This window comes from Lonchura striata, chromosome 2 (assembly GCF_046129695.1).
Source record: "Lonchura striata isolate bLonStr1 chromosome 2, bLonStr1.mat, whole genome shotgun sequence".
Classification (NCBI taxonomy): domain Eukaryota; kingdom Metazoa; phylum Chordata; class Aves; order Passeriformes; family Estrildidae; genus Lonchura; species Lonchura striata.
In genome coordinates this window covers 64,983,646-64,998,081 of record NC_134604.1, presented here as the reverse complement: position 1 = coordinate 64,998,081, position 14,436 = coordinate 64,983,646, and the positions used below count along the sequence as shown (strand labels likewise).

Sequence of the window (14,436 nt, the reverse complement as noted above, 5' to 3'; positions counted from 1 at the left end):
AGTCGGTTTGTTCATTATTGATATCTGGTTTTGGTGTCATATATAAAATGTTCACCTGAACTTTCAAATTGTACTCTTAAGCCTGGATTAAGGAAAATGTGAAAATGTCTTATACTGAGAAAAGGATGAAGATAATGCTTAACAGGAAGCACCTTCTGAAGATGCTTTCAGCAGAACATCAGAATTTCTTTATGCTTTAATACTTTCTTGAATTGTGGTTAAATTAGAAGGAAGCATCTTAATTTCTAAAATGCATTCCATCATGTGCTGGCCATAAAGCTTTGCTATCATGAATTTGGGTACCATGAGATTGGTTTAGGTAATTTTTATTGTAGGCTTTGTTTTTCAGCAATAGGTTTAAGAGTGTTAAAACAACAGTAAGTAGGCAATTCAGCAGGAAAACACTAATGGAATAAGATGACAAAAATGTCACATTGCCCCAGTACACATCAAACAACTCATCATGTTTCCAAAAGAAAATCAAGCTCTTAAAGGTGTCTATTATCTAATTGTCACTAGGATTATCATGGGGAAGATGAGCATGAGCTGACCTACTTGAGTGTGCTAATGTCTCTCAAGTCATAATCTTCCTTGTCTTTATTTCCTTGATTACTCTGAAAATGCAACACTTACTGTTTTGCCCACTTTTGTTTTGAAATATCAACTTATTTCTATCCTCCTCAAAGTCCCACTCTTGCCCTTGCTAATTTGCCCAAATTCAGCAAACCTTGGTTTTAGCAGAAGCCTGGTTTAGATTATCACTGAGAAGAATCACTAATCAGCAATGATTCTTTCTGAAAATAAGGACCCTGACATGTGGAGTTTGGGTAGTGCAAGACACTATGTCCTACATTACTTGTTTCTTGGGTGTTAATAGCAATGCCCTGAAGAACTTCAAAGGCTCTGAGGACTAACCAGAAGAAGAATTCCTTGAACATATCTCATCACACAGACCAATTGACCCACTCACAGGTACTGCTGGCCCTAATTTCTCCTCAGGGACAGCTGATTGCTTCCTTCCCACAGAACTTGGTGCCAATAAAGCCAAATGAAATCCTCTTCAATCTCAACAAGAGCTCACCTACAACTTCTGGACTTAATGTACTGAGCAAGCGAGTGGGAAATCCAAAGTTAATAAGGGACATGGGTGAATGCACAGGAGCACATCAATTATGGAGACATTGGTAAAACTCCTCACTAAGGGTGCTAAGAAAGGAAACTTGTTTCTTTAACAAAATAAAATGACAAAACAGATAGATCCTATGCACTGGAGAATCTTTTTAACTGTAAAAACCTTTAAAGCTAAACCCTGTCTGAACTTATTCCAAAGGAATTCTTTGGATGGAAAAATGTTCCCACTTGGCTTAAAGCCAGCACAAGCAGTAGCAAAAGGACGATGGTTTCTAGGAAGTGAATGCACAGGAAGCACAGTGGACATGAATGAGAAATCCTTCTTTGATCCTTATAAATGAACCCATCCTTATAAAATCCAGCTTGTGCAGCCAAGCTAGTTCAGTCAGTCAGTGCAGCTCTGAGGGTGGACTAGTGGCCAAGGACTGAAATGCAACCCAGCTCACTGAGCATCCCTTGCTTCCTTCCTCTGTGGGCAAAATCACATTGAAAAGAAGGGAGTTTCAAACTTCTGTTCAGCCTGCTGGGTTTAAGTATTTTGAAAACAGAAAATTTTAAATTAAAAAAAAAAAAAAAAGAAAAACAAAAAGAGTTATGTGGAAGTTTAGTTTTACATAAAGACACTGCAGCAAAATAAATGTAATCATCTCATATTGCATCAGTATTTGGTACAACTGGCCTCAGTGCATAAACAAATACACTCAAAGTTAATATTACTAAGTTAATAATGAATAAAATATTTTTATGTAAGTGGACAGACCAAAATATTATTTTGCAATTGCTCTGAAGGAAGCATGATGCCTTTTATGAGAAAATACAAGAGTAGTTACAAACTAGGAATTAGTGCAAATACCTGGCTATGTCATCAAGTTGAAATATGTCATACCTGTGCCATAGGTACCAGGTTCCTTAACAGATTAAAAAAAAAAATAGTGCAACACAGTCTTCATATTAGATTCTGGAAACTTTATTAATCATTATGTGACACAATAAAGTACTTCAATTTAAAATATGCAAAAAATAAAGCTGAGACACATCTTCACTAAGCCAGGAATCCAAAACAATGACATCAAAGGCTGGTTTGTCATCCCAATCTTCCTTCATTACAAACGGGAAGAAATGCACTCCCTGCAGAGGGCAATTAATTTCCTTCAAGATATGTCACATGAATCACCCTATGAAGTTACCAAGTTCTTTCTAAAGGCTATACAGATGCTGAGGTCTGATGCTACAGTGTCTAGATGAATTCAAAGACAAACAGTTAGTAACAGCCTTTGGAATGACAGTTTTGTAGATAAGAGGCTTAAGGCAAATTAGACAACTGTTCTGTAGGCAACTTGGATTTGGTTTTATTCATGGCCAAAATTCCTCCTGTAGGGTATCTGCCAGTTAAAGCCACTATGGGGAAAGCACATGTGGTGTTTCAGGCATAAATGCAATACGGAACACACCAAATTTTAAAAACAAACTCACTGTGCCAGCATAAACAAATCAAGGGATTGACTGCAGCTCTCATAACTTTAAATCATTGCAATCATAAAGGAATGACCAGTACCTCTCCCAGCCTAAAAAATAAAAAGTTGTCAACATGAACAAATGGAATATTTTTCCTATTTTTCAGTGGAAGATAGGCAGGGATCTATTCAGCAATCAGTGCTGAAGAGCAGCAGAAGGATTGCTTTTCAAGTGTTTAATAATAATGAGCATTTCCACATGAACATCAGTTCGAACTACTTCATCGCTGAGAGGTAATTTCTGCGTTTGGTGGACTAAGGTGGCACTAGCAATGCTGAGAATATTTGAAGAGAGAATCTGTGCTTGCTTTCCCTTGCTCCACAGATACAATGTGCTCTCTCTGGAAAAAAGTCACCTTGCTCTTGGAGGAGGCAGGATGTGAGCCTCCAGAACAGCGTGTTCTTCCTTTGCAAGAGTCCAACTGACACTCCCATTTCCCTTGGCACAACTAGAAGTGTATTTCAGCTACCCAACCCACTCACAAACTCCTAAAAATTTTGACAACAGAATATTTATATTATATTGCAGACATATATTGTTGTTATGATGTCTGCATCAATATCAGCAAAGTCAACAGGATCTACCACTAAGGTAAGGTTTATCTTGCCTTACTTCAGCTGTGTAAAAAGCTCTGTTGAAATTAAACAACAATCAGAAACAATAAATACCTGGTTTCTTTCCCCTCTATGTCGTTATAAATTGGTTGGATTACTTTGCTCATGGGAGGTTTCTGTCTCTCTCCAGTGACTATATAAAAAATGTAGGTGGTTGGTGTTCACACCTATAATCAAATTTGTGGGACCTAGGTGAAAAAAACCATAGGCCTTCACTGCAAAAAATCCCTTTCTAGAGCTTTTCAAAATTGTCCATTAAAATATTTTTGATTGAAATTAGTATATAGAAATGTACTAGGGGTAATCTTAAATCAGACAGAATATGACTGTTCATCTTCAGCTATAATCCTATTATTCATTCCTTTACTCAAAAGAAGTAAATTGGTCTGGTTTACTTTTTATAATGGAAATGAGAGTAGAAAATCAATGCACAGAATACAATATTTATTGGCAAAGATAAAGTATATGAATTTTTAGAAGAAAAAATATAGAAGACAATACTATTTTCACTAATGTAAATTTGGTACTCTATCTTCTTAGTCCAGTACTCTCTGGCCTGACATCAAACTGCTAATTGGTTAAAGAACATCTGTATGCTAGGGAAGAGTACAGATTTCATCTTCAAATCTTTGATATTCTTCTGATTTAGGGCATGACTAAGGATCACTGGTGAAAGTTTATCCATTAATTTAACAAACACAGGACAGCACTGTTTCTACTACAACTGCTAACCTAGTACCCTGATGTGAGTGGGTACTTTAATTAAATGATGGTCAGAAGAAGAAATTTGAATTCTCAGTGAATCTCACAGAGAGTTGACTGCAGGAAGATCCTTACTGGCAGAATGTCTCCATCACTCTAGGAGATGTGAGATGTAAGAAAAAGTGAGGCTCTCATGCCAGGCCAACTTGCCACCATATATTTTGGGCTGGATACAGAGCTGCATTAATGCCCCATTCATGCTTTATGACCTGGGTAAATTATCACCCCCACTACTTAAACATCACTGAGAGAGTTTCTATGTTCTTTGGCAGCAGCTGCCTCTCTCTGACAGACATGACAACCAGACACCTGAGCTGGAAAGTGACAAAAATTTTAGTTATTAAATAGTTATAATTTAAGTAGTTATTATAGAGAGTTTGCATAAGACTCCATGTTTTGAAAAATCCTGTGAAAGGAAACTGGATTGCAGAGGTGGCAGCTGGCAAACTTCCAGAAGATATGAATTCATGCTATTTACAGATTTTTTAAAAGTTAGTACAGCAGCTTGGAGCATGTGCATGTGTATTCATGGTTTTTTGCAGGTTTTTTAAAATGTACATTTTAGGCTGATTATAGCAACCATTTATCCAGTATCTACTGACCTCTGTGCTTATTCAACCTTTATGAAGTACTACCACAGCATGCTCTGCACAGCTGGGATTCAGCAAATCTATCTTAAGACGGAAGGTTCCTTGCCTTGGCTTTTGCTGCATGGTTAACAAAGAGAGACAGTCACCTGTGGAGGATGCTTGTTCTGTTATAAAGAGATGACAAAATACAGAGGATGGTTTACTCTCTGCTTCAGCCCTTCTCTTTCCAGGAAAGGAAAAGAGATGCTCCAGGTTCACCCTGACAGCTGGAAAACAGGTATTCCATGTCAGTTTAGGGTTATAAAATGTAGCCACAACAGATTAGCTGCATGCTACAAGATCTGTAAGGAGGCTGGAGTCCTCCTTGGTGCCAACTCTCCATGAACTGTAATGCTTTGCCTATCTGGCACAAGGACACGAGGAGTCCGAGGCTGCTTTTGCCTTCATTCTTAGGTGTGAATGCAGGTAGGACGAGCTTTCTGATTCTCTGAGCCAAGGAAGGATGAACTTGTGGTCCTTAACACTGGTATCAGAACCACTCTAAAGAAACAATACCAAAGGAAAAGATCTTGTTTATCATGGAAAACCAATGCATGCTGAGCTAGGACTTGAAGAGCTTAAGGGCACCACCCCATGCCTTGACTGCTTAGGGGCTGTCCATGCACCAGTGGTGAAATGGAGGAATTGCCTCCTGAGGAACAGCTGCTTGATCCTCAGAAGTTTCCAATGATATGTGGGAAGCATCTCCAGAAGAATCCCATAACCTCTTTCCCCGAAAAGTTCAGTGAAAAGTCTTTCTCCATTTACTGTTCCCCTTTCTACCCACTGCAAAATACACCAGATAATAGGATCATAACATTCAAATGGTTCATCTGATATGCACAAGTATGTCAGAAGCTTTTGAGATTAACATATTGAGTACAGACACAGTGACCAAGAAATTGCAGAAACTGTCATGAACTTCAGGGATTAGATTTGACTGGTTCATAATCCTAAACAAACATACAATTCACACATATTTAAGTTCTGTCCCACTTCAGGCCATACTTGCTGAAAAATTCTTTAGCTGTAAAAAAAAGTAACTTTTATCCAAGGTTCTTTTCAGTTTTTGTCTCACACAAGTCAATATCTAAACTAGAAATGCAGTTGTAAAAGACTGGAAGAAGTAATTTGAGAATTTAAACCAAAACAGACTTTTGAAGGGAGGAAAAAAACCTCAAATGAAACCAAAACAGCCCACAACTCCAAGAACATGATACAATAGCAAAGTCATTTATTTGTTACTTTCGTCATTGTGGCACACTAAAAACCTTTTTATTCCTTTGAAAAATTCTCTGTACAAAGAAATTGTCTTATTTTTAGTTGCTCCTCTTTTGACAGCCTTAAATTCTACTTTTCTGAAAGGTAATGCCCCTTTGAAGGACTTCTGCATGCGTATCTGTGACAGAAAGATTTAATTTGCTCAGCCTACCCCTGTATTGACTTAACAAAACTAAATTAATATATATTTAGTCAGGAGATTATTTTTCCAGCAACAAATCACAGTGGACATGAGGATCCTGGCACCATTGTTCCTGGTGTTACACTGACACTATGCTATACTAATTAAAGTAGTATCAGTGTAATAAAGCAAGGGCAAAGTTTGGCTTATCTTTCTCAATTATTCAGGACTTCTAAAACAGATGTTTTTTTGAATTTTGTTTAATCACAAAACATGTTGATGGAAGATTGATTTTACCTTCAACGTTTCTTCAGTAATTAAGAACATTTTATTTGAGAAAGTAACAAGAACATAACCCAATACAACTTAAAACTGAATAGAAAAAGTAATGATAAATCTGACACTCATAAAGCCATTAAATGTCTGAATAGAACAATGCTCCATCTATTTTTATCTGCTTTTTCTTTAAACAGATTATGAGAGTCTTTTCTTCCTGCTTCTATTCTGCCTTTCCGTAAGATAAGTTAAGGTGACTTAGTCATCATTTTCAAAATTAATTCAGTCCCTTTTAACACTGACTACCAGCACTACCAGAGGCAAGCAGAGATGCCACACAGGATATTCCTTGTTGGTTTTGCTATCTCACTCCAGTGAATCAAATCCCAGAAAAAGCTGACAGATTAAACAGTGTACTGGTAGGGAGACAGGTCTCAGGTCTTTGGACATGCACATTCTTCCTTGCCAATTAACTCAGGCAATAAACACACACACACACACATACAAAGGTGAAAGCTAATCCCTAAACTGTTGTCTCTACGTGTATCCTTCAATATATACTTGGTGGTCTCTCCATGCTGAAGAAATGCAAGCCCACTGTCACCAAGAGCAGAACCACACTGGTCAGGACCCAACATTTTCAGTAGATAAGCAAAGATATCTCAAAAAGAGAATCAAAATCATACCAGATCTGTAGTGACCTCAATTTCACTTAAATTTCAGCTAGCAGTATTTGCCTCTAAATAGCATGAGATAAGAAGAAATGGATTTTTTTTTCTGGAGCTATTTTAAGGGCAATGACTGCTATACATAGAGTCAGAGTAAGTGGCTGAAGTTAAATTTAAAAGACAGACATATTTTTGTTTTCCTGTTTCCAAATAGAGTCTCATCTGTTCCTAAGTCAGAATAACAGAAGAAAAAAGAGAAAAAAAAAAAAAAAAAACACAGTAAATAATGCCATCCTTCTGCAAACAAGACTAAGGCCTTTCAGTGTAGAAGGCAACACTAAAGGAAAACTATGTCTGGCTTCAGCTATTTTGACACTGAAGGATAAAGCTTATTTCTGAGTCTTGTTTAAAAAACGGGCATGAATTCTGGTCTTCCAGAATTTCTGCTATTCTAGAACAGGTCTAATGCACTCTCACTGGTGCCTGGCTTCCCTAACTGTACACAAAACTACTGCTTAAGTGAATGAGGTTAATTTATAGAAAATTCAGTATGCTTGCACAGAAAACCTTGCTAAGCTATCCAGGTGTGGGCTTTGAAGCAAGTAACGTAAACACTGAAATGTTCCATGTCACTGCAATATAATCAAAATTGAAATTTCAAGGAAACTGGACTTAAAGGTACTGTAATATTGGTATTTAGTGTATAGAACTTATACTGTTTCCCACTCTGTCTATTCTGCATTCTAAAGAAAATCTCTACATGCACTGTTTCTTATAACAACCTATTTCTCAGATGAAACAAACATACATCTCTGTTACCTATTCTTTTTTTCTTTTTTTTTGCTTCTGGACTACTCATTCTCTGTTAACAGAAACACATAATAGAAGTTGGTTTTATTTACTTACACCTGAAAGGTGTTGTAATGTTGGAAGAGCCATCTCACAAGTCATACATAGAGAAATCTAAAATTTGGTTGCCATGCTAACAGGAAGCCACTCAACTAAGTCCAGTAAAACAAAAGTGCATAAAAGATGCTTTCTGGTAAAAACAGAGAAATATTAGATTAACGAGTCTGTAGGTTTTGACAACTGTAGCCACAACTACAGTTGTGTGCCTCGGGTGTGCTGAGTTTCTGTCGTCATTTAAACCTCCAGAGCATCAGCCGCTTCTTCCCAACAGGACCACAGCTTCTCTCCCATCACCTCAGGCGTCAGGGCCTTGCCGTGTAAACCCCACATGGGGATGAACCCTCCAGTCCCTTCCTCTGCTCCAGGAGCCATCCCACGCCCCACTTCACCCTGCTCTAATGCTGCCGCCTGCACCTCGCCGTCCTCCAGGTCCCTGCTGGGGGCTTCCCTGGAGGACTGCCGCCTCTCCTGGAGGGTTCCTGCGGCCTGGCCGGCGGCGAGCGAGGTCCCCGCGGGGAGAGGCGCCTGCGGGGACATCGCAGCTGCGGCCGCCACTAACGTGGGGACCAGGGGCGCTCCGTGGCGCGGCTCCCGCACCCACCCGTGTGCGTGACATGTGCACTCCCGTCTGGCGCTGCCGGCGGCCGCGGCGCTCTCAGCCCGGCAGGGCCGGCAGCAGCCGCGGGGGCGAGGGCGGAGCGGGTGCGGAGCGCGGGTGGCGGACGCGGAGCCTCCTCCTGCCCCGCGGAGCGGCCCCCGCCGCTCCCTCCGGCCCCGGGGCGCTCCGCTGCGCTGCAGGTGTCACCCAGCGACCGAAGGATGCCGCTCCCCGCGGCAGCGGCTGCCAGGGAAAAATACGTTTATTACATACAAGAGGAAAGGAAGAGATGCTAATACGCCCCTGGACTATCACCAAAGGCCAAGGGCTTGCACGATGTCGCTTTAGGCTGCTTTTGGCTGCTTTTGTCGGCACAAAAAGTTACCTTAGACAGTCATAGCCTCTTCTTTTTTTGCAGAGGGTCAAAAAGGTAATCAAAGGCTCAGAAAGAGGACAGATCAAAGCTGAGGAGAACTTACTTGGTTTAGGTGCTTGCGTTGACAGCCGGCATTTTCCGACAGCAGTTTTAACAGGTCACATTTTCCCATGGAAGTTGTACCCTTTTCAATCCCGTTTGCAAATTAAATCCCTTCACAACGTGTTTGTTTTGTTTCACTGGCTGCCGTCCGTCTCAGGCACTATCCACATTTTTTACTTTATTTTCTCCATGTTTGCCGCACATGCAGGCACTCTCGGACGCACGCCACGAGTCAGCGGGTGCCCATCACCTCCGGCCGGGGGGACCGCGCCTGCCGCCGGGTTCCGCTGCAACAGATGAGAGGCAGGTTCTTCCCCGGTTGCTTAGCACGGCGTCTCCTTGTTCCCCCGGGAAGCCTCATGCCGGCTGCAAAAAGTAACAGCTCCGCCCGACGCGGCGGTCCCCTCCGGAGCGCGGGCTGCGCGGCGCGGGGAGGGAGCGAAGACACCCCAATGCCGGCGGAAGGAGCGCGGACGGGCACACGCGGGTTTCTCCGTGCTCGCCGCCGCGCTCTCTCCTGAGCCGGCCGCAGCCTGTGCCTCGGCGGGCGCCGTCCCGCCGCCCCCCGCCCGCCCGGCCGCCGCCCCCGCCGCGCTGCCCCCGCGCCCGCGCCGCTCCCGCGCCCGCCCGCGCCCCCCCGCGGCCGCGCCGGCTCCGCGGGGCTCCGCGCAGGCAGAGGCCGCCGGGGCGCTCCGCGGTGCTCACCGGCTGCAGCCCCGGGCGCGGGGAGGAGCGAGAAGGCGCCCGCCGAGCGCTGGAGCGGGGCTCGTCGGCGAGCCGAGGACGCGCGCCGCTCGGGACCGCTCGGAGGCAGACGCACCAAGGAGCAACCTGGACTCCGCAGAAAGTTCGCCGTCACATCGCTCCGCATTTGGGAAAGCCGTGACCCGCTCCATGCAGCCGCGGTGGGGCTCTGTGAGTCCGCCTCCGCGGGGGCCTCGCCCGGCGCGCTCCGAGCCCGAAGCCGAGGTTCGGTCCAGGTAGCTCGCCCGACGCGCCTTCCCGAGGCGCAGCGAAGGCTCTGCCCTGGTTGCGCTGCTCGGCGCAGCCTCCAGCCGGGTGGTCCTTGCCCCTGCGCCGCCCCAGTCTCGCCCGGTGCCCCTGGGTCAGCCCGGTCCGGATGTTGCCGGGACCGAGCCGTAACCAGGATTGATAATAGAAGAGCAGAGGGAATGAGGCTGCTCAACCCCCAGTTCATCGCTTTACTTTTCCTTTCCCTAAAAAATTGTGACAGAACGTAAATGCACGAGCTTAGAAATGGTAGGAAAAAGATTCAATGTGCAGAGACATAGATGCATAACAGAACATCCATGTCTTTGCTGAGTTTTGTTTGTTTGTTTGGGGTAATATAATAATAATACAAAACAACAACAATAAAAATAATAATCATTTGAGGTCTGTTTGGACTCAGCCCCGCGTTGGGGTCTGGACGCGATGCGCGCAGAGGGCCACCTGTAACCATGTGCAGAGCATGCCCGGGTGAACGTCCCTCAACTCCGGCCCACTCCTGCCCCCCGGGAGGCTGGCCCCCGCCTGGCACCGCCGGGCAGCATGCCACCGGTTTCGCGCTTTGCCCGTCTCTTTGGATGAATAGCTTCCACCTGGGGGCTTCGAGAGAGAAGCGGGGTGAAATAAGCCCAGGGCAGCACCGGGCGGGACCGAGTCTCAGCAGTGTCACGCAGGCAGCCCAGCCGCCAGCAGCCCCTTTGCTTCCTGCACCGCCGGGACGGGAGAGCCCCTCGAGATGGGTTTCACCTGCCTCCCTGGATCACACCGAGGAGTGAAGCGCTTGCCAAAGCAGCAAGTGCTTCATTCAATTCACTACAGCAAATGTGAAGGAGGTGGCAGGCATAGCACACTCAAAGGCAACTGTGAGAACGGGCACCAGACCACCAGACCTCCACGGGCAGCAGAGGTGATGCAATTAATCTGCATTAAGATGTGCAGTGAAAATGCCAGATGGAGTCTGCTCTGGGACTTCCACGGTTGCAGCATCAAGTCTATGCATTGGGCTGCTGTGTGAACCACTGGCATACTTATTTTAATGCCCCAAGTTAGGCATTGCTGGGATTTCAACAGAAACACACTGCCTTCAGGGACCTGCTCAGAAAGCAGCCTCATCGCACTGTGCAGTGTGCAGTATAGACAGTACAGGTCTCTGCAGGTCTCTCCCTAAGAGATGTCAGTGGAACATGTGAGATCAACTCGTGTCAGTTCAAATACAGATCAAATACCAAAAGCAGCTGCTTGGAAAGTTGAGCCAGTCATTTCAGTGAGCACACATACATGTATGCAAATGTTTGTGTAGACCCATACATGCACATCCACACAAAGGCAAGGAGACAGACCTGGGTAAATGCACATTGGAGGCCAGAGAGCCTGCAATGGCTGCTCCATCAGATTTGATTTGAATTGGCAATGTAAGCACATCAAAATATTATTGGAACATTTGTACCTCTCGTGCAGGCTACCAACAGCACTAGTATTGCTCTGTGTTGCTACAGATTGGAAGTGTAATCACACTTACTTTCAGCGGCATTTCCCAGAGCAGAGTGCCTTTTCGCCCATATATTTGCTTATTAGATCATGAGAAGCCAACTTCTGTTTTGAGTGTTATATTTAATTTTTCACAAGCAAATACCTCTATAATTAACAGTATTCCCTGTGCCTTTTTATGCATATTGTGACATTTCTACTCTGCAGGGGTGAGCACAACATGGCACTATCAATGTGGTTTACGTTTTCTGGCATTTTACATATCATAACCCATTAGCAGTCTCCCATGGGTCTTCCCAAGCTTATAATTCCTTATTAAACTAATGTTCAGATAAAATCTCTGTGGTATTCCTCAGAGTAAATTAAGTAAACAGAATTTTACCTCTGTTTCAGGACAGTGGAGTCAGGATCCTTGCAACATTTTGAGTGTGTGTTAGTATGTTTTATTCCTAACATGTAGCTAGCTGCCAAATGTTTCTCAGCAGTAAATACTGTGGACAGGAGAGAGAAGGGGAAAAATTAAACATTCTGAGAAACCTGTATCATGTTCTAGGGGTTTTCAGGTTTTAGGGGTGATAAACAGCATGATTAGGCCTTCCGTTAATCTGTTCATAGTGTCACACCAAAATAAGTTCTCCTTAGGACCTTCTCCATTTCTACCTCCCATGTTACATCCTCCTTCTCAGAACACCTACTGGCATATGCCCAGGTGTTGATAATTTTTAATTCAGCCAAATCTTACGTATCCAAAAAGCCAACCAGACTGTAATTTTCCCTTCTCTCTGCAATTTGTGCAAATATCACTAGGATAGACCTCTTGGTTTTATTTCATGAACAGGAAAACACAAGATATAAAATACATCTTGAAAAACAGGATAGAGTTGGAGCATTTAAGAAATATGAATTGATTTCACCTTCTAATATTAGTGGGTACAGGTACGAGCAACTGCAGCAGCTGTGATTTAGTACAACTTTACCCAAATCAAGTAAGCTGACTTGGCTCATTACCTTTAAAGAAGAAAGGAAGGAGCAATGCAGAACTTTCAACTATATTTGCTCATTCAATACAGGGTAAAGGTGCAATAATATTTTATGCAATATTTTATGTTCACTTTCCTTATGTGCTACTGAAAACTTTTCTTACTAGCATGGACATTTAAGAGATTATGAAATTTTCTCCAAGATGGAGATTTATATGTGTAAGAAAGAAACTTATACTGATTATTTAAAATAATTTTATTCCATTTATTTTAAAAATTGTATTATTTTTATAAGTTTGGAATAAGGGAGAAATATTTTTTCAGACTTCTTATTATTTTAATTTAATTTTAAATACGCTTCTACCAAGCTATTGCTCATTAGCAATGGTATATATTCACCCAGTACAATAGTGTCTCTTGTGCAGTTTATATTTCTTTTTTCTATGTTTGTTTTGGAGACTACACTTGTACACAGAATAAGTCTTATATTTTTTTCTCTGTATTAATCTAATTCATTAACTCTGTAGCAAGTTAATTTCATTAATTCTATTGTTACAGACCTTGCAGTTCTCCCAGACAGAACTCTGCAAGCGGCAAATGGTTCTTGCCAGCCCACACCAAGCATTCCATACTATTAAGTCTTTCCTTCCACATAACTCAGTGTATTACCATTTATGTACTTAAATACCATTAGACAAAACTCAGGTTTCTGAGACTCGAAAAAGAGAGATTCTGTTTATTGACTGATGGAAGAATGTGGATTCTGTGAAAGAAGGTGGGGTATCCCAGTCAAGATCTTTAATTTTCTATGAAATATTATTAGCAGAGATATCATTCTTGTGAAGGTTTAGTGGGGCAAAAGGGTTGTGAGTGAAAAGAGAGATAGGAACATGCAAGGGAAACAAGTAGAGGAAAAGACTGATTCAGGGATGTCAATAAATAGTAACACTTTCTTTTAAACAAGCAGGTACTGACCTCAGCTGTAGGACTCTTCCACTCAGGTTGTTTTTCTCTGCCAGACTAGAATCTTGAAGTATATTTCTTTAGTTTTTATCTTTGGTTGGTTTGTTGCTGTTTTGGTTTGTTTTTTGGTTTTGTTTATCTGTTTGTTTTCATTAAAAAGGTAAAAGTAGAAAATCAGAACAAGTCAAATGCAAGTGAACAACTATAAAAAATATACAATACTAATATTTAGTATCTTCTTAACCTTAATTTCAGGTCATGACAAGCATGTTCTTGTCAGACTTTTTCTCAAGACTTTTGAGTTATTCAGATAAGGTATTTGGGGTTAGTATTTTAATACAGGGAAGAAAGTGGCTTAGATTTACTGACAGTTAAATTGCTATTTAATTTTATTATTGCAGTTTACATTGGGAGTATGCACAATTCTATGTAGATTCCCATTTCATTACTAAAATTAAATCTCAACAATTCATATTTTGGGTGGAAAGCAAGCAATTAAACTTCTTTTATGTGCCTACATTTGTCAGTTTCACAGAATTCACATCTATTATTTTTACTGACATGCTACAAGCTCTTTCTCCTTTCTTCTAACCAGAGGTTTTGAATGATTTAAGCTTGTTTTTCTTACATCAGAGAGTCGAACTTGGTGCAATAAGGTTCACTGCTTTCTTTTGCATTTTTTAAATGAATAGTAGAACAAATCACTAAAGTTCTTGGTGTTTTTCAAAGTAATTCAATTTTTGTCCTCTATGATTATTTTCATGTCTGTGCTTCCCAGTAAGCACTTACTTTCTGTCAGAATACTCAGCTGTTACATTTTGAGGTTTTTCTGGCACAGTCTTTCAGTGTCTGGGCTTTAGGAAGGAAAGGTCTAATGAATCAAACCATGTGCTGGAGTGGGATGTGGCTTCAGACTAGAGACATCTAAATTTAGGTGTGCACATTTGAACTCCTAGGTGTCCTAAGCTTCCTGTAGAGCCAATGAAAATTTATTCAACAAAGTGATGGGATCGTA

At 42.2% G+C, this 14,436-nt stretch overlaps 1 protein-coding gene across 3 annotated transcripts in view; it reads right to left on the bottom strand.

Moving 5' to 3' along the window:
* TRPC4 (transient receptor potential cation channel subfamily C member 4) overlaps positions 1-10,174 on the bottom strand; it is a 129,107-nt gene extending 118,933 nt beyond the window's left edge. The window contains exons 1-2 of one of the 3 annotated variants that reach the window (XM_021541883.3): positions 9,803-10,174; positions 8,984-9,269 (exon numbers count right to left, since the gene is read on the bottom strand). The gene's annotated coding sequence lies outside the window, so the exon portion shown is untranslated. The other 2 variants (XM_021541882.3, XM_077781425.1) reach the window with 2 other exon arrangements.
* Between the last annotated feature and the right edge of the window lie 4,262 nt (positions 10,175-14,436).